This window comes from Porites lutea, chromosome 14, assembly GCF_958299795.1.
Source record: "Porites lutea chromosome 14, jaPorLute2.1, whole genome shotgun sequence".
Lineage (NCBI taxonomy): Eukaryota > Metazoa > Cnidaria > Anthozoa > Scleractinia > Poritidae > Porites > Porites lutea.
The window spans coordinates 6,930,847-6,937,071 of NC_133214.1; positions in this window are offsets into that span (position 1 = coordinate 6,930,847).

The window sequence follows — 6,225 nt, forward strand, 5'->3', positions numbered from 1 at the left end:
TTTCATCAGTCTTGCAGTCATGGGCTGATTCAATCTTCTCACCAAGCGTCTCCTTATGCCTAACTGTGACGATATGGAAGCAAAGATGGCCTCCACGTGGCTGCATTTTCGTTGCAAGATTCCTGAAGTTTAGGTAAGCATTAAGCGTAAGCTTATTGAATTTATAATCTAACTTTCTTCCTGTAAATTCACAAAGCCTCCGTTGTTTTTACGTTCCAAAAGAAAACTGCAACTTATAACTTTTCTATTAGTCCCTAAGGCATGTGCAATCAGTGAAGAATTGAAATGCGGCTTGCCTTGTAACTTACAGCAGAACCAGCCATGCATTTTACAGCTTCTAAGTTTTCTGACACCTTATTTAAAACGGTCATTATCATTTGGCCCTTCGATGTGGCCAGGCATTGAAGAGATTTACAATCACGTTTACGGCAGATGCCAGACGTCAGACTCAGGTTGTGAGTTTCTCATAATTATTAGGGAATTAGCAGATGAAAACTTTGCAAAATAAAAATTAATATTACTGTTTTCCTCTTATAAGCGCCTGGGCTCTGGTGACAAATTTCGGTTAAAAGGAGACGGGCACTTATTGGAAGAAGGTCGCTTATTAAGTTTTCTTTTCAATGAATTGTAGCTATATTTTAGCTAAATTTTTAGTAGAAGAGCAAATTATGAAAACGGTAAGCCAACATTATTGCCTTTCATCTGTTGAAAGAGTGGTTGGTAATTTTTAGTGTACCATAGCCCCATTACACACTTAACATGTGCACATGGATTGGTTTGCTTATTTTTGATCTCATTATTATCATGAAATATTGTGTCTCTCATCAAAAGACCTTGTTACGGTTTTTGACGCCATCTTGACGAGTAGGCAAATGTGTGAGAAATTACAGTGTTTGTATGAGAATCTAGTGTCGAATAATTTCCGTAAAACAGCTGTTCTGAAAAAAGTATTAATTTTAAACTAAAGCTACAAAGCAAAGGATTGTCCTAAAAATTTTGGGGGCATACCTCTCCATAGGCTTGCTTTAGATTTTCCATATATTTGTCTGTAAGTTTCCCAGGACTTTCTTACAGACAAATGTATAGGAAATTTAAAAAGTGGTTCTAGGTCTTCTAGTGCATGTAACGCCCTAATTTTTTTCATAAGAGTCCTTAGGAATAAAGCTTTAGTTTACAAATCTTTTTTTTTTTCAGAACAGCCATTTTACGGAAATTATTTGAAATTAGATTCCCATACAAACCCTGTAATTTCTCACGCGTTTGCCTACTCGTCAAGATGGCGTTGAAAACCGTGACAAGGTCTATTAAGTGGAAATAGAAACATGTTTTCCTTGTATCCTAACTATTTAAGAAAGTGAAGGGGTGTTCAGGAGCCCAGAGGGGTAATCCAGATTTCAAGTGACAGGGATGCATGATCAAAGGATTTTTAGAGGTTTGGACATTTTAGACTCTGGGATTTTTTTGGGTAGGAAAAATTGGTGAGCATTTTTTCTGGGGGCTTGATTGAACCCTTTAAACCCCAATACCCACATACAAATTCTCCAAACTGGTCTCTATACATTTCCATAGAGAATAAGTAAAGAGAATTTGATAAATGACTGAGGCATTTTCTCTTTGGTGATCATTTTATTAATTCTCATAACCATTTCTCTTGACAATCTATGAATATCCTTAGGAGAAAATTGGTGTTGATCACTATTGGGACTTAAAGGATTAAGAAGGGATTTTTTGGGTATTCAAAACAATCTGAAGATTCAGATGATATGATGAACAAACAAACACAAACATTCAATTTCTATTGTTCATATTTTTTGAGTTATATCATTTTAAAGCCTGCTGCAAATTTTAAGGCTTGGAAATTTGGCATGGGATTTTTTTGGGTTAATTTTTGGTCCAGGGATTTTTTGGGGATTTTGTTGGAAGCCCTAAGGATTTTTTTGGGTTTTGATTTTTGCCCCCATTCGATCATCCCTGTCACTTGAAATCCAGAGTATCCCCAGCCCTGGGGGGAGGGGGAGCTTATTCAGTCCTGTACACTGTACATGATACAAGCATGAAGCTACAAACCATCATAGAATTGAAGTAACTCAAAGAAGGTGTTACAAATTCAAATGGAAAAAGGATTATTACTTTTCCTTTTTGAAATCCTGGAGTCACATTTGCAAAGCCTAACAGTCAAATGCCCTGCTACAGTACATGGATATCTTGGCTGAGTGGGGGGGAGGGGGAGGGGGGAGGTTTATTGACTGGTGAGTAACAGTACCATCAGCCAGGCAGTGCAGCAGCACCAGTTCTATAAAAACAATAATAATATGTAACTAAGCGAACTACTCTTTGTCTTTACGCATTGCCCGTGATTTTATTATGAAGGTTCCTGCTACTAATCAGTTCCAGTTTCATGATGTGTGGGTTTCAGAGGTCAAGGATCCATGTACCAAGCTTTGGTAAGTTATTTTGAAATATTTGATAATTTTGTCATAATCATAATTTTATTACTGCGGAAGAAGTGTTTAGTCTTATAGTATTAAAATTCCCTGGGGTGGCGGGGATGGGGACGGGGGGAACACTGAAGGGAAGTTTGGGTAGGGGTTTCAAACCTTCATCCTATTTACTGTAAACAAAAAAACATTCTCTTCACTTCCCTGTTTAAGATAAGAAAACTCATTTCATGACCCTGATCCATTTCCTTAAACTGGCATCAAGGGATTAGATTGAAATAATAATAATAATGGAATCACACTTGTAGACTGTGGATCACCAAATATTCACACCCTGTTTAAGTAAGGGTCCGTGTAAGAACTAGGCAAAAGAACAATAGGCCAGAGCAATAGTGGCAGTTATTTTTTAGGTGCTAATTTCTCTAATCAAATTAAATTTAAATGCTCTGATTGGTCAAGAGGGCAAAAAGTGTGAAGTTTGAATTTTAGAAATGAATTAAGATAGCAGAAGAGTCATTCAAACAACTTTTTATTTTGTCTACTGCTTTGATATGTTGAAAAATATAACATATCTAAAACTTAGAGGATTTCTATGCACCGAACCCAAGCAAAGTTAAACTGATATAAAATTACGTGAAAATGGCACAGGAATACATCAATCGGGGACCTTGTGAAAAACAGCTACTTCGGTTCTCACAAAGGAAATGACAAAACCATGATCAGAAACAGCAGTAATTCAAGTTCACATGGCGAACGCGCCAAAGCCGCGCGTTTTTATTTTGCCACCATAAAGAACAACAATTTCATCAAAATTTATGTCGAAGGGTTATTTTAATGGCCTGCATTTAAAGAAAAAGACGATTGTCCGTACAGAAAAAAATTCATGGATGTTCGGAGAATTCGGTTTCAGAAGAAGCTCTCTTCGTAGTCTTACATGGTAGATATATTTTTAGTCTAAATATCTCCGCAAAACCTACTTTCGTTCTTAGAAAAAGTAACGGCAACAGTTACAGTCAAACTTGCATGATCTTGGGTACCGGGTAACACTCAAAACTAGCAAGAGCTACATTTGTATTATATGTGATAACTAAGCGGCTGCCGTCTTACAACTGTTGCGAAATTACAATCACAAATTTCAATTCGTTCGTCTTACGTTAATTGTACTTAGTTCAATGAAACTGTCTAGAAAGGAAGCAAATCGAATTAGAGAAGAGTAAAGATACACAGAATACTGACATTTCGAAAAGGACAAAATTATTAACTACACAGTCACATCATGCGGAGATGCGAAAATTTATTGGGTTCAGCTTGCCTCAAGCTCACTCAGGCGGCTTCACATCGCTTTAAGAAATTTAATTTATTTCTGTATAAAGAACAAATCTATCGCTTCTACTCTTTGTGCCCAGCTATTTTCCACAATTACTCTGAATCATCACTGAATCAAAGCGATCTCCTCTTGACTACAAAAACAACTGCTTCGGTCCTACTTGTCCACATGGCCACTCGACGACATGTTGAGGACAGCTGCAAATGCTGCTGCAGTAGGACTTTCACGATCACTCCGATGATAAAATACATTGAATAAAAGCAATAAACAATTGGTAAAGGGAAATATGTACCGTAGATGAAGCGATGAAAGCGACTATATTTCTTCGGGTAAAAGACAAATTTCCTCATATCTCAAATATGACATCCAAGATGGTTCACAACAAGGTCGCCTGCATGTTGCGCATTTTCTGCTCTTACTTTTGATTGGCGCATCAGAACAATGCCTAAACTTGGCCATGTTGAGAGGTAAAGGATAGAAGAATGGGGAAAATAAAGCTAAAAATGTTGTTTCTGTCACGTTTCTCGCTGTTTTTTTTTGGCAGTTTTTGAATTTCAGCCAATCAGAACCCTTGATTTAATTGAAATTAATGATTAAAAGTTAACACCTTTTAATCGATATTTTTGCCATCTGCTTGCCTAGTTTTTACACGGACCATTACTTAAAGCTCAAATTTAATAAAAGACATCCTGTTCAAGATGCTAAATGTGACCCTTCACGCGACTTGGGGGCTTATCTAAATTTCACGCTATGCCTATTTTCATGTTCCAGGCCGTGAAAGTAAGAAAAATTTTTGGAATGTGAGTTTAATTTCTCTTTCATGCCGTGAACACGTCGTGAAAAATTCACGGCTACCATGAAAATTTCACGCAGTGAAAAAGTTTATAATCGCCATGAAAATATTTCATGCTGTGAAAAATTTCAGTCACCGTGAAATTTGATTTCACGCTGGAAAATCTTCCACCCTGTGAAAAAGTTACTGTCTCTGTCTCGGCTCATACAGATGAAACATTTTAGTTTTGCACTCACTTTCTAATGATCTACAATGCAAATTTCAGAGATTTAGTGCTGGTGTGTATAAGTCATTCAAGATCCAATTACCAGTGTTGAAAGCTACATGTTATACGTTGTTATCTAATTGCTACCTTTTTTCTTCTGAACATGCAAATACAAGGCTTTTTTTTGTATTGTAAAACAGTTTTTCTGTCAAAATGAAATGTAACATTGTTTTCAAAAGTGTATTGTTTAGGAGATGTCATGCAAGCCTTTATTTGCCCAGATGAATGTAACATGTACTGGTCACTACTTTTTGATTTTTGATTTTCAGCAAAACAGATGAAATCGCTTAAAAAGTGGATTGCCGAAGATAATCAACAACTGCATGATTCCGTCTTTGTATTCTCTAAATTTACAACCAAAATATCGTTTAAACTTTAAAAGAATTTGGAAGCTTTTATCTCTCTTCCATGAAGTTATGCAAATGTTAGACTCCGTGGCGACAAGATGAAATATGTAACGCATGTTTTGATATTGCGTGATATCTTTCGGATTTATTTCATTTTTACCCTTCTGTTCAGATCATTGTAACGGCGAAATTTTGAGTATAACATTTAGCAATGAGACAAGGAACTTGAAATGGAACATGATAAATCAAGTAGAGTTTGCATGTGTGATGGGGCTACAAAACCGCAGATAAGATCAGTCACTTCAGTGCAATGCGCGTCGACGCAGACGACAATTATCCCGGTTTCAGGAATGGCAGTAATAGTAAGTCTTTCTGCAAAGAATTTTGTTAGGTTTCTTTAGTGAAAACCTTGCCATGTTTGGTAAAATAACTAAGCGTCTCTGACATCGACATTGGGAAAATTTGCACGTTGTGGAGAAGAAAAAAAAGAGCCAAAAGTCACCAACTGTTGCAGTTACAGACAATGTAAACAAATTGTCATGAAACACCCCATTCCAATCGTGCATATCTAATAAATACTTGCCATGAACACATAAAAATATCGACAAGAAATTGTGACTAGTTTGATTGTGATTTGTGGCTTTACAGGCCTGAACGTGGAATAGTCTGAATACGTTTTTTGTTATTTTTCTCATGAGCTATTTAAAACGGCTTGAATATGCTGAGAGAAATATTATTTTTTGCGTGGGATCAACTTCCACAAATTTAGCTTGATGTGACCAGGTATTCTCGTTTTTTTCCAGTTCGAAAAGGGGCGAGAAAAAACACAAAACAAAAAAAAATAGGTTAGATTTCATTTACCATCGACATGTTTCACGGCGTGAAAATGTGTTCACTCTAAATTTCACGGCGTGAAAGTTTACACCATGGAGGTCTTTACGGAAGTCTTTACTGATCTTTCGCAACATGATTAGTTTCATGCCAAGAGTGAAAAATTCTCGCATGGAGTGAACAAGCGTGGAATTTGAAATTCACGCCATGAAAACTCTAATTCA